Genomic DNA, 15,506 nt, shown 5'->3' with positions numbered 1-15,506 from the left:
CGTCACGACACAGTGCCCCGCCCCCAGAGACCGCGTCATCCTCCCCTTTCCACCATTTCGTTCATTGTTGTATTGGTAGTAGAGGAGGTTGTTGCGCTATTCTAGAATGCCTGGAAAACACTGCTGTGTAAAAATTGCTCCAGTGTCTCCCACGATTGTCGTGGAAAGTCTAGGAACCATTTGTTATGGTTTTTTCGTTTCCCTCAATGGAAAAAGTTTCAAGGAGAGCATGTCTCCGATGTGACAAGACGACGTCGGATTTCTTGGGTGGCTGCAGTTAGAAGAAAGGACATTACTTTTGACCGCATCTCCGAGTCAATGAGAGTCTGTTCTCTGCATTTTCATTTGGGTAAGTTTTCTACAAATTCTTTAAATGTGTTTATGTTTTCAGCTACGAGGTGCAACCGACGCTGTTGTCTATCCTGCTAACTTAGCTGAATACAGTGCTAAACATAAGTGAATACATCCATGCTAAAGTTGACTAAAAATAATAATATAAATGATCTTATTGCCTTATTTTTTTTTAAATCACCATAACTAGAGAGTGGCATGGGGTACTTTCTATGAGATCATCTTTCAATGCAAATCAAACCAACTAAGTTACTAGGCTAACTGAAATGAAACCATGCCAATATCTAGTTATGGTTAAGAGTATGTGATGATGTGGGGCTATTTTAATTCCAGAAGCCAAGGGAACTTCAGGATGCATAGTATCCTGGATCCATAAAATAACTGGCCTTTTAAAGTGAAAACCTGCCTGCCTCTATGTTTAACAGGTGTCCTGTTTTATGCACCCTGTATTTTAAGGAAGAACACCAATTTATTGACGATACATTATTCATTCACAAAGAAATGGGTGTTCTTAAAGGTTGGATTTTTTAAATTAAGGCATTTAGATACATTTCCAAAAGATGCTGCTTTGAAAAATACTTGATGGACAACCATCTATGTATACAAAACTAGATTCTGTTCATGATATTATGCTACCTTGTTGGTTAAATGTGCTCGCAGTAATGTGTTTGTCCCACACAGTGGTTCTCTGCCCTAACTTTCCCCACTTTAGAGGACATCACAAAGATGCATTGTCCCCTCATGTCCTAGCCTTAGCCTAAGATCTTTTCATGTAATGAGTTTTCTAGCTTAAAGCATTTATTAAATGTATGAGTTTTATTAATCAAATTATTCTGTTCTAGGTAAACCATATGAGATGTTGGAGAGCCACCCTGACTGGAAACCATCTTTGCGGTTAGGCCACAGCGATGTAAAGCAAACAGATGAAGCGAGATTTCTGAGATGAGTAAATCGCACAACCCAGCACCAGGAGCAGCCGCCATCCCCGGCACAGCACCAGGAGCAGCCGCCATCCCCGCACAGCACCAGGAGCAGCCACCATCCCCGGCACAGCACCAGGAGTAGCCGCCATCCCCGGCACAGGAATGTGCTCTCTGCACATCTAGACGGGATGTTATCAACTGTCTTTTGGAGGAAAACAGAAGGCTGAAGGAGGAGCTTGAATAGTACAAGATGAATGATAACTTTCTGAGTGGACATGATAACAGAGTGAAGTATTACACAGGACTTCCCAACTATGTAATGTTTTAGACACTACTACTCAGTCTCATGCCATATCTGCCTCAAGGTAATTTGAAGAAGCTCTCCCCCTTCCAGCTTGTCCTGATGACTCTAATGCGCCTCAGACTAGACCTGCCAATACAGCTCCTCGTCCGTCTGTTTCAGGTGCACCGGACAACAGCCAGTGAAGCCTTTCACCATACTCTTAGTGTGATGTACTCACGGCTGTCTCCATCGGTGTACTGGCCAAGCAGAGAAAGTTTATTGACTAGTATGCCACACCAGTTTGTGGAATCGTTTGGAAAACATGTGGCTGCAATTGTGGAGTGTTTTTATTAAAAAACCCTCAAATGTACTTGCAAGGGCACAGACTTTTTCTCAGTATAAACACTCATACACCATGAAATACCTAATTGTGATTACACCCCAGGGTGTCATTTCTTTCATATCTGAAGAATGGGGTGGGCGCGCTAGTGACAAACATATAACAGAGCAAAGTGGTTTCCTCAACAAACTGTTGCCAGGTGACATTGTGCTGGCAGATAGGGGATTTAATATCAGGGAAAGTGTGGTTATGATGTGTGCATGGCCGTAGCCAGGGTTTGAAAATTACCGAGGTCCAGGGTGGGGGGTTAAGAGTTAACAAATGCTATCCAAGGAGAAAAAAGTGCACTTAACTCATTCCCCGCCATTGACGAGTTATCTCGTCAATTATGAGTTAATATTTAACTAATAAATATGCCGTCTGGACGAATTTCAAAGTGAAAGTGTAATACCGCTTTTATCCACTGGATGGCGCCAAAACCGAATTTATCAAAAACGGAAGTTAAAAATAAGTAATAATTTATTTTAACTGCCTTTATGTTTGATAGTCATTCTAAGTCTGATATCTAACATAAATTCCTTTACAAAAACGCAATTTTTTAAAGCTTTTTCCTCAAAATGTTGTATTTTTGAAGAGAAATATCCATATTTCAGTGGTTAAATTAAGTGGAAAAAGTAAATATATAATGAAACGTTTTTTCCCCATTTTGTTTGTTTGTTTATTGTTTGTTTGAAAGCAAAGGGTGTGTTCTTTAATTTGATATAATTTGTATGTTTATATATTTATAGAAGATAATTTTTCCTGCAAGGAATTTTGTGAAACTTTTGTTAAAATCACAAAAATGCAGGTGGGCAACTTTTCTCAAAAAGGCTGGCGGTGAATGAGTTAAATAAAGTACACTTTTTAAGTACACTTAATAAATGTACTATTTTCGTGCACTCATTTTGTGGCTTATATATCACATTTGTTTTTGGTAATTCTTAAAATTAAGTTAAGAACATCTAAGTGTTATTTTGAGACATCATTTATTTCAATAAAAATCTAGTTGGTACTGGTATTCTTACTTTTTCAGGTAAACTGAAGTATTGCTCAAGAAGAACTTTACTTTTATTAAGTATATTTGTAGCATAACTTTACATAACTTACAAATGTACATGCTAGTATTTAAGTGGTTTAAGTACATTGAAGCATACTTTATTTTTACCTGGGATCTAACTTTTTTACACTTTGGGTACAGACTCTGTTTTGGGGAATGGACTGGGACTGCTGGATTATTTATTACTTTTTCATGCAACAATGTTTATTTTTGTAATCATTTTAATAAGAAATATTATATAACAAAAACGTTACAAGATTTTAAACAAGAGATTGTTTAGTGCTCTTATTGTTTTCAGCATGACTTTGTTAAAGGTTAACTTCTAAATTAAATGAAATAACAGAATTCTTAATGCTTATGTTTGGTTGAGATTAGCTTTACCATTTTCACTACGTGTTTTAGCATATTTGGCATATTTTATTTAAACCCAATTCTTCTACATCTTTGTACCAGAGTTATTTTCTGTTTTTCGATAGTGTTGTTGATACTGTTGATACTCTTACAGACACAATTATGATGATTACTGCTTCCTAATGTAGTATCAGCAATAACCTGCTCGCGCTGAGTAGTGCGTCTTATTTGATAACTTTCAGTTTCCATGTTGCCAGATATTAGTACGAAAATCAAGCAAAAATAATTGGCTTTAAAAAACAAAGTTCGTCCAAACCTTGTATTTCAGAAATAAATCAGAGAAATTGCTAATACTAACCTACATCTAACAATCACTTTAAAGATAACGTCAAAGTGTCACATTAATTGCTAAAAAACTATGTCTAAAGAGGATTTTTAACAATGAGATCTGGCAACACTGCAACTTCTGCAACGCGCTGTCGCAGCTTAAGTCAATGTTCGTCATTTTACACTAAACTATACAGTAAAGTGTCCAAACTTAATTATATATGCGGATTCGTTTTGAAAAACTAATTAGTCATTCAGAGAACTTCAAATTTTATTTATTTTTTATATGAAAAAATGACCGAGGTCCGGATCTCTGTGACCTCATAGCTGGCTACGGCCATGGATGTGTGCTGAGGTTAAGATACCTACTTTCACAAGGGGTCGTGCACAGCTGGAGGCAAAAGATGTGGAGGAGACTAGGGGCATAGCACATCTCAGGATTCATGTGGAGAGGGTGATTGGTGTTGTGCGGAACAAATTTAAATTCCTACACTCAACTGTACCTGTGAACATGCTTCTCAAATGTGAAGGTGAAAACATAATGGCATTGGACAAGATTGTCACTGTTGTGCCTTGACAAATATGTGCAAAAGTGTTGTCTGAATGCAGACTTTGTTTTGTTTAAAATAAAGTGTTATATATTCTACTGTGAAATTACTGTAAATTTGAAGTAAATTCTTTAAACACTTTTATGACTTGACTTAACACTCTGGGGTCGGCTGCGGTGCGGGCGCCGCAAAGTCTTTATTTTTCAATCACTCCGCAAAGAGACTTAGATAACTCTGCTGATTTTGGACATACAGATATGATTTATACATCATTTAAAACGTTAAAGTGTCTAGTTTTTTTCTGTCCACTCCCAATAAAAACAGAATGTTGTGCTTTTCGCAAAATTAAGAAAAAACATGATGCACGTTTTGTAGGGGTGGAACGGTACACAGAAGTCCCGGTTCGGTTTGTACCTCGGTTCAGGCGCCACGGTTCGATTCACTTTCAGTACAATGGAGGGAAAAGCAAAACAAAAATGAAGAAGGCATTTTTTTTAGTACTTAAAGGCGGAGTCCACGATGTTTGAAAAACGCGTTGGAAAAGGAGACGGGCCGACTACCAAAACACACTTATAGCCAATCAAATCAAATCAAATGCCGAGTTGCATGTGTGTGGGGCAGGTCTATCAACAGAAGGTCCAGATTCTATTGGGGTAGGGGCGTGTTTGTTTGGGTGATTTTAAATATCAACATTGGCTTTCAAACATCGTGGACTCCGCCTTTAAGCTAATCTTAAAAACATAGGTGTCCTTATCAGTGTTATTTTGAGATGTCATGAATATGAACTGAAATGCATTTAACATACTATCTCGTATTTCAAAAATGTATACCACTTTAAGTAATCTTGTACTCATCTTTCATACAAATATGGGTTCAAATGTATTACAAGTGTTACCTGAATACATTTTAAAATTACATTTTTATTTCATATCAATGTACTAAAGAACAAAAAAATAGGCTTGTAGGATGAATGAATAGGTGTGTACGACTTCACAAGGCGCTGCAAGAAACGACAGGTGGATGACGTCAGAGTAACGCGAGAGCGATTTGAAATCAACCTCCTCCGCAAGATTTCTCGCGGTACTCTGACGCTGATGGCGCTGCGTAAAGTTGAGCACGCTTAAAAAACTGAAAGCAGCTGAACTAGACAGAACTGCCCTGCGTATGCCTGTTGTATATAGCAGGACAATTTATCTCCTACTTCTCAGCGTGAGAAATACAAAGTGTGGCGTTTGAACTGCCTGAAATGCGTGTGTGTCAAGGTGAATGCGTGAGACTTGAGAGCCCTGAATCTGATTAGATGTATTTCCACTCACATACCTAACAACGCCGCCGCACAGTCCTCGTCTTTTCCACCACTCTCTCGCCTGTACTATTGTAACTGACTGGAAAACTGAAGTTTTGCCAAACTTGCGATCTTAAAGAGGCTGGGGGAGCGTAACTCTTGTGGAACACCACTTGCCATCCTCGCTATCCCTGCTCACTAACTGACTGGACCAGCGACGACGTGACAAAAAATGCAGAGTGCCAGAGAATGTAGACGGGCTCTAAGATTAGCTGTCCATTAAGAACCCGCCTATCTAACAGTAGTTCCGCATTACATTAATTATTTTGCACGCAAGTTTTTTTATTTTCATACCGTGTATTCTCCGTTTAAATTCATGCACCGAACCGTGACCCCCGTACCGATTCGGTTCGAAACGAATACATGTATTGTTCCACCCCTAGCGTTTTGTTCTCTCTCCCTCAGTGAAGTCATTTCAGAAACGCGTCAGAAAATTAACTGTAACTTCACGAATACATGTCATAGAATCAAAAGATAAATGTCTACATAATGCTTGGAATGTCAGCTTTTAAATGATGTAAGTGAGATCAAAAACCTATATTGTCATTCGGTGTAAACTGTATGAGAAGTAGGAGAGGGACCGTCTCTCTAATGTTACCTAATTATCTGTAATGAGAAGAGATCGCCACACCTCCGCGCCATTGAAGCGAACGAGCAGAAACATCCATATGCATAACATGTGCCTCCTGCAGTCAATGGATACGCAATCCACAACCCAGTCTCTCCATTCCTTGTTGTTTCATCCGATTGCACCAAAACATGACATATAAATCCTTATTTACTTGCGTATGTGTGTCAGTATCTCCAGACGCGAGTGTTTTCTTTGTCTTCCGTCAAACAGTTCACGCGATTGGAAACGCACATACACAAACACACCAGTCAGGAAACTCGACGCGCTTTTTGGTATTCTTATAAAATTCGCGATTGCAAACAGTACAATCCTTATTTAGTTGCGTCTAAGCGTATATCTCCGCACAGCACGTTTATTTAACACAGGATCACTCGCATGTGCACACATTTTCTGCTTTCATGATCAACACGTGAGGTAATGGCGGCGACTGTAAACAAACATTGATAAGTTTATCACGCTTGTGCCTTGTTGTGTTTCTACTATAATGATTACAAAAACACAAATAAGAGTCCAGACAATGATAGGCAGTTGTTCTTTTGAGCTTTTTACTGCACAAAAGTAAACCTCTCGTTGGCCAACCAAACACAAACCCTGTGTTCACTTTACGATGGCCAAAATTTTTCTCTCAAAAATACAAACATACACATACACAATACATGTACATACATGTTGATTATATGATATTGTAGCCCAGTTTGTGCTGAACACAGTGTTATGAGACTTTTGCCATTAATATGTTTTTAAGCAACTAAAAAAAGCACAAATGTCAGTGCATGTCAAAACTTTCCCAGGGCCCTAAAAACCCCTTAGACCCCAGAGGGTTAATATTTATTGAGAACTCACAATGAACAGTATATTAATATTTTCACAATATGCTTTAATGAAATCACAATGAAAAGTGCTTTAATGTAATGTGCATCAAACACTAATCAGCACAAGAAGGGCAAAACCTGAACAGTGCATTAATTCACCCAAAAATGAAAATTGTGTCATCATTTACTCACCCTCAACTTGTTTCAAACCTGTATGAATTTCTGTCTTCTGCTGAACACAGAAAGATATTTTGAAGAATGTAGATAACCAGACAGTTGGTGGACCCCATTGACCTTTCTCTGGTCCAGCACAGAGACACCACACTGAATTATGTTTCTTGGGTGCTTTGCCTTTCTTGGCAGGCTGCTTTCTTGGTGTCTTTACACATACTTCCAGTGGCTGTTGTTGCCGTAGCACACTGGGGGCAAACGATGCTTGGGAGGTAGGTGGCACTGTGAAATATTGCACCACGAGTTCAGGGAGAGACACATTCAGGAAGAACTCCTGTGCCTTCTCAGACCTGCAAACTCCTCAGAGAAAAAAAGATGACAGTGTCACGCGGGGGGGGGGGGGGGTACTTTTGGGGCGGTTACCCCAGCTCTATTTTTTGTGTGATTTTAATATGATTCTGGATGTGACTTAACAAAAATCAGCATACTTTAATCAAAAATCAATGTTAAAACATCCTTGAAGCTTAAGGAGAATGACACATTTAATATTTTACAAATGTTTTTATTTACAACTTACGAAAACGCCTGGAAGTGTTGTGAAGCATGACACTGAAATAAAAATAACAAGAGACAGACAGAAAAAAAAAATAATATATATATATATATATATATATATATATATATATATATATATATAATATATATATATATATATATTTTGCCGATGTTCGTGCGACAGAGCAACTTTGTCCTCTGTGCAAGGATGACGATGACGGGCCATTGTGAATGGCAGTGAGTGCTCCACCAAAGTGCCCAGAACCATTGCCTGAAAGTAAATTAAAATCATTAAAATATAACCTTGCAAACTATCATACATAGGACTAATATGATAAAACAACGTGTCTCCATACTGTATGGCTGATATGCAGTGAATATCCACATACATTTCTGTTCAATAGTTATAATAATAATGCATTTTATATGTAGGGCTCCTTACATTGAATAAACAATCTCAAAGTTCTAGTGTTCATAATGTAAATTCAACTTACAACACAATGTAAAGATTTCATTGACAGACTTTGATGCAAAATGTAGCCCTTTATTATACAGAAATTTGCTGTTGGTGTATTAGCCTAGGACAACACGCTCGCCAGATTTTTTTGTCTAAACAGCCCTGTTGTTAAAAATTACTGTTTACCAGGTATACAGCCACCAGGAATGAACGGGGCTAGGCTAAATCACATTCACAACGCAATGTTCAAAGATGCATGCATTTAAAAAAGATAGGTATGTATTAATTAGTTGAGGTAAGAACATAGTAAAATATTGAAAAACGGTGGGTTTTCCTTTAACATTACTCTCGCATCAGCTATTGTGTAAACATTTACCCACATCACGAATGACTCCCTGGCCTGCGCAAGCGCGCACGCCAGCCACCGTAATGAAGTTATTCAGGGTAACGTCAGCTCAGAATTCGAGTAGTAGCCGTATATCTCGGAACTCAGGGCAGAGCCCCCGGGTAACGATAAGCCTAGCTAACAATCGTCCTGCTAAGTTAGCTAACATTAGTCATATTGCTCGAAGCATAGGCAAACTTTATGCAAGGTCTACGTTTGTGCATTACTCGTCGTAGACTCGTTCCTAAAAATACAATATAAGCGGTAGCTAGCGCTAATTTAAATCAAGCAAGCAAACAAATAGTTGTTGTTTTTGGTCCAAAAAAGTTGACTTACCTTGAATAAGATGGTTCCTTCACGTTAAAAGTGTCCATCAGACTCGCGTGGTAGCCAGGTGTGTCTCTCAGCTCACGCGCTGTCTTCAAGATTCTGAAGGAAGTGCTAAGATTCCGATTGGCCCAGAGAAAAGCAAATGCCAAGATTCCGATTGGCCCAGAGAAGTGTCAATTATAAGAATTATCCAATAATGTTTGGCAATTCTAGCCCGCATGGCATTCAGATAAAGGGCAGCCTCCCGACCCCCCCACCTCAAAAAAAAAACTCTCCGGTTCTACGCGATTTACGTGAATGACCCAATTGACCAAGAAAACGGCGATTGTCGCCGAAAAGCGACAAGTTTGCAGGTCTGCTTCTGAAGCCATGCCTTCCAAAAAAAGTATCTGGAGTTATGCGTAGTATGACACAATCCTTCAGTGTCCAAACTACAAAGTCACAGTATGCACTGTCTGTTACAAAAAGTTGAGTCTGGACCTGGCTGTAGTACTGGTGGTTCTTCTTTAGGTGCACCTGACCATTATCCACATGCAGGCAGAAATTACGGTCATCTGATGAACATGCATCAAGGATTGTGTAGTCCTTGAACTTAGCTGGGCATTTAATTTCAATGCATCCTTTCCTACAACAGGTGCAACTCACAATGGCATCTGGTGATGCTCCAACTTGTGGGAATGCCAGGTTGACAAAAAACCCACAAGTTTGCACTTGTTGATTTCTGTGCTGTTCTTTTGTTTGGGTGATGTATGCCTGCCATGCCGTCTCCTCCTGTTTGATACCCCAACTGGTGGCTGCTGTTCCTGGCCCACGCGTAGGATAACAAACCCTCTTTGTGCATTCAGGAGGCTGTGATTCTGCCTGCCGTGCTGCACACCAAAGTGATGAGGTGTGCTGTCCCCTTGTCCTTCTTGCAATCTGCACTGCCTGTTCCTCTGACACATCAGCAATGATTCTTATGGCCTGGCAGTGCTTCTGAAGCGCTGACAGGTTACTCCTATCAAGGCTAGTAACACAAACATTTGCCATAGACTTTTAGCTTCTGATGGGCAGAATAGGGTCTCGAAATTCCTCACAGTATCCTGGTAGCACCCTCAAAATGGCTTGTGCCTGTATTATGGAGATGCCTGTAGAATGTTTCCAGCTCTTCCGGTGTTGGTGTTTTTTTTTTCTTTTTTGGCTGCACGTGTTCTCAACGCAGGACTGGTGTGGGTCTCACCATCAATGCGTCTGTTTAGTGACCTCCGTGTGGCAGCAGCAGATGTAAAGTCGATGCTGTGGCTAACCTTGGGATGGACTTTGTCAATGCTGCTTGGCCAGTAGGCCAGTTCATCAGTGACTGTGGCCTTTTCCTTCAACCGGACACAGGCATCAACCATAAAGAGCAGGGCTCCAACATTGGTGCATGACTCAGCTACACCAGCCATGCATGTGCAGTGGGCTGAACACACTTGTCCCGATGGTGTAAGGATGACCCATGGTGTGAGAGGAGGCTCACTGAGCCGCCGTGAATGCATGACCTGTGAAATACAAGAGGTAATATGTATATTACAAAGTCACATTTTTTTCAAGTCATCACATTTCCATTTGTTTGCAGCTTTGCTTGGATCACATATACACCATGCACTCTCGCCCCTTTAAGGGTTCACCGAAAACAGAAAATTCTGTCATCATTTACTCACTCTCATGTTGTTACAAAACTGTATACATTTTGTTGTTCTGATGAACACAAGAGAAGATATTTTAAGAAATGTTTGTAACCAAACCGTTTGTGGACCCCATTTACTTCCATAGTATTCTTTTCTCCTACTATTGAAGTGAATGGGGTCCACGAATGGTTTGGTTACAAACACTTCTCAAAACATCTTCTCTTGTGTTCATCAGAACAACAAAATGTATACAGGTTTGTAACAACATGAGGGTGAGTAAACAATAAAAGAATTTTGATTTTTGGGTGAACTATCCCTTTAATGCACTTCCCCAACACACAAACCTACAACATTACACCCCCCCCCCACACACACATTAAAACTCATTAACATACAACATAATATTCACCTTATAGTCAATAAAAAAATTGATCTGCCTGCATTGACACTATTTTTGTACTCTTTTACAAAGACATACAATGTACATCACTGCATATAATACATTAACAAACATGTAGGTATATGTATGTGTGTATATATATATATATATAGACACTATTTCTTTTTACTTAACTGAGCTGGATGATACATCACTGTTTGACCCACAGAAGCAAACTTTATTATGTTCCTGTTATTACTGTTAAGCTGCTTTGATACAATCTGGATTGTTAAGCACTGTATAAATAAAAGTGACTTGACTAAAGGTGAAGCAACTTATCTTTGCCAGTACAATGGTTTTTTTCACAATTTGGAGGCTTGTAGATGACCAAGTCGCGCACCCAGCCGCAGCAGAATGTTTCGTAGCTTTCCAATGACTTCAGGCTTTTAAATTCTTGCATAGTGTAAAAACTGATGCCGAAAACCAAGTAATTAACGATTTCCAAATACGTGCAAGGTGGTAAAGAGTCTAGGTCTCTCTTCCATTCAGCTGCAGTCACCTCGTATGGATCTAAGTTTTTAATATCCGTGAGCTTCTCTAAATACCTCTTTTCAAAAAAAGACACGTGGAGACTCCAAATAGACACCTGGTAACAAATTGACAAAAGTTGACAAAAAGACAACATTTGCATATTCTAACAAAATATTCTTTATTTTGAACAATTCTAATACTGGAAACAATGAAACACACAACTATGCAGCCTTCCAAAAAGGCTTGAAGTGCAATGATGCAATGATCATATTAGAACTACTACACAAACAAAGCATAAAACCTTTTTCATTGTTGAACTTATTTATTTGTAATTTAAAAAAATTTTGCATTCAAGAAATTGCTAATTGAAACAACTATCTACAGTATACCAAAATGTACTGGAAACTGAAGCCACTGGAAGAAAGATGTAATGATATACCGTGAGGCTGAGGATCCATTTGCAGTCTTTATTATCTCTCAATATAAACAGAACAGGTAAAACACCAACATTATCAATGCAAGGGACAGGCAAAATCGTAATCGTAAAACAGGCAGTAAATCAGGGCAGGCAGCAAACAATCGTAAAAGTCAATAAACCAGTGGCGAACCGTGAGTATTACAGCTGGGCCTTCAAAATATGCAATGAAGTGCAAATGCCTCTCCATGCGCAATTACGCATGGCGCAATAAATTAAAGTCACAATTTTAATGGATAGGTTCTACTTACTACACCGCTTTAATTCTTAAAACAGGGAAACGGAGACAAGTGAGCATGGGTGGAATAAACACCCAAATAAATTGAGAGTATTTTGTTTTTCGTAAATTTCAATTCATAATATAATACTGTTCGTATTTCGTTAAATCATACAGTGAACGTGTAAAAATTCTGAGCATTCAAAGTTAAATTACAAAATCTGGGCTGGAAAGGGCATTGTCTGCCTTTAAATGCAGTTTTAAAGTTTAAAATTACTTTAATTTAACTGATCAACACAAATACAGACTCTGCTGCTCTATAATGACAAAGACTCTGTACATTTGTTATTTGTAAATATATATTTAGTTGTAGGATAGCTTGTTAATCTTTTTTCATAAGGGGAAATATAGCACCCTGCGTTCTCAGTGCACCTCATGGCTTATAACTGATATAATATAACCAGGGCTCGCAAAATCGCTAGCCCGAGCCCCGAGGTCCCTGGGCTATTGCGAATTCTTGTCGGGCTACCAAAATGTATCTCCGCCCTGCCCATCGGGTATATGGAGGAAAAAATATTTGAATGTTTTTGCATTCTCTCAGATTTAGTTAGGTAATTATATGTATGTATTTCGGCGTCGTCTGTCAGTCATTACTATCCTCACGTAACAAGTGATATGATGATATGATATGATGATGATGAAGTAAAACTGTCAGGAAGTGAAAGTATAATTAAACCCATTATTCTTATCGTGTTCACGTCTGATATGTGCAGCGTCTCCTCTGCACGCGCTTCTCCCGGCTGTGCTCTTCACGAGTACCCGCTTAAGTAATTTCGTTTTTAAATCAGCCCTATCAAGCTAGCCACAACGTCAATCACGTTTTCCGCCATTTACCTCAACCACTCTCACCGCAGAGATTCGGGCCATTAGACGGTCATTGATTAGGACGACTTCTTCTTCTTTGGTGTTTCACGGCAGCTCGCATCCAGTTTGTTGCATGATTAGGACTTCATGAAGGCTTACAATGTTTTGTTTTTTACCCGCCCTCTTGAAATCAAAGCGTGATTGGTTGATTTGCCCGTCACTCTCCACACCTAAACACATAGCTTGGCCTTCCCTGGGATTCGTGAAGTCCTAACCAATGAATGAGCCAGCTAACCGGGCCTTAATAGAGACAGACGATTCTGAAAGGTTTTATTTTCACAGCCCACGACGTAAGTAGGCATTTTTGACGATACCGAATAATACGCAACTCAATCTGCTGTAATGACTTTTCTGACCCCAACATGCGCAGTGGGAATCGCCTGTGACGTGAACCGTGAAGGGGTCTATTAGAACTGCCAATAAATTGCTAATATCTTCTAATAAAGTCAATTTGACCCCCTATTCTAAAGTAAATCTTTTACCTTCAATTATTGATTGGAGTTTGCATTTATTAATCATAATTAAGTTACTAATAAATGGCTAATAATCTTGTAGTAATCTTGTTCTAAAGTGAAATTTTATTACTAGTAATTAGTAAAGAATAAATCACTTGCTCATCAGAATTACTGCTAATGCATTTGTTTTATTAACATTAAAATTATAAGACTAATACAGAGGTCTCTGTGCATCAAAAAAAGTAAAGAAAAAGGTCAATGAGTTACAAAACAATTACACAAAACTTTCCTGCAAGCTAAGGCCCTTGTTGTTTTGGTATTTTCAAATTTGTGGAAATATGTTGGGTTTACATATTTAACAAAAAATGTTTAACTTCAGCTAAATACTTAAAAGTATTTTAAGACAGCGACTTAAAGATAAGCTTATCTTAATCAACTTAAATATTATACATAATTTTGAAAATTATATAAAAAACAAGTTGTTCAAATACACAAATCCAGTCAAGAACCTCTGTTAAGTCGAATATGGTTAATGTATGCCGTTGAACACATAATGTAAACACTTTTCGCAGATGTTTACTCACAACAGTGAACACTGTAAACAGAACAGTTGTGAGAGACATTTTTTAAGTTTTAAACATAAAGGCATCAAGTGTTTAGTTATGCTGCAATGGCAGAAGTTTGCTTCTTTGCTTCATATTTTCTATTTTCTGCTTTGTTTCATTAGGCATTCAAGCATTACACCTTTTTGCAAAATCAAGAAGAGTTTCCTTTTCTGCCTTTTTAAATTGTCTGTAAACCTCAGGATCAGCTATTGCAAATTCTGCAATTGGATGCAGCAGTGGATGCTATTGTCCCTCTGTCCATTCCATGTCTATGGAAAGCTGCAGACATCGTTCTCACTTTCTTGAATGTTCTCAGTACCTCCACATATTTCTTCTGGCCTTCTGGCGAAACAAAAGAATAATGAATGCCAATTTAGCAAATAAAATAACATAAAACAATACATGATGCTGAAGCCGGGAAACAGAGACAAAGATCTCTATATTTTCCACATGTCCTGCAGTCTAATGTATAAACACTTTACTTAATTTTCTACTAACAAGAAGACTAAGAAAAATTACACGTAAGAGAATATTTATAGAATTATAAGAATAGAATTGGTTAGGATTGGTTAAAGGTGCCCTTCCTCTGTCCTTTTTATTGTTTTATACTGTTGTCTGAGGTCTACTCTTGACGTTTGCATGGTTTTTACATCCAAAAACATCAAAAGTAATAAGTAATAGGCCATTTTGTACCCTGGTTTTGAGGCTGGTTAGAGAAATTATCCATTTTAATGGGCAGGCTGCATTGACGACTTGGAAGTAAACGCCCACTTGTATGATTGTTTTTCGTTCAAACTAACTTTCAATTTAATCTCATGTGTAATCAGTTTAATGTAAAGTGAGTGTCTTAAGACAGAGTGTCTTTCTTACACACGCATATTTTTTCATAAACCCTTTTGACACACACACGCCTGTCTTTTATCATAAACCCACGCACAAAAACACACACGTCTTTTATCGTAAACCCTTTCGATGCGCGTGTAGCAGCGCACACACACAAAAAAAAAACGTCTTTTACATAAACCCTTTTGACCCGCGTGTAACGAACGCACAAACACACACGTGTCTTTTATCACATTTGATGCGTGTGCATCATGAATTCGCGTGAATTGCGTCCCTCTGAAGAGAAGTCCTGGCCGCAACTGATAGTGACACATAGTACTAAAGTGTTTAACTCACACACACACACGCGTGTCTTTTATCATAAACCCTTTCAACGTGTGTGCAGCATGAATTTGCCTCCCTCGGAAGAGAAAACACCGGCCGCCACAGTGACACATAGTACTAAAGTGTTTTACTCAGATAAGCTGCGACATTCTGTCCGGTTCCAATATTGATGGAGGAGCATTGCTTTTTAATCGCAGTC

General features: G+C 38.7%; 1 pseudogene; it reads left to right on the top strand.

Moving 5' to 3' along the window:
• The first annotated feature begins 1,293 nt into the window (after positions 1-1,293).
• LOC141369112 (uncharacterized) lies at positions 1,294-2,216 on the top strand (annotated as a pseudogene).
• Positions 2,217-15,506: the final 13,290 nt, after the last annotated feature.

This window comes from Misgurnus anguillicaudatus, chromosome 12 (assembly GCF_027580225.2).
Source record: "Misgurnus anguillicaudatus chromosome 12, ASM2758022v2, whole genome shotgun sequence".
In the NCBI taxonomy this organism is placed as follows: domain Eukaryota; kingdom Metazoa; phylum Chordata; class Actinopteri; order Cypriniformes; family Cobitidae; genus Misgurnus; species Misgurnus anguillicaudatus.
Note: the sequence above shows the minus strand (reverse complement) of the source record. Positions and strands in the feature narration are given on the sequence as shown.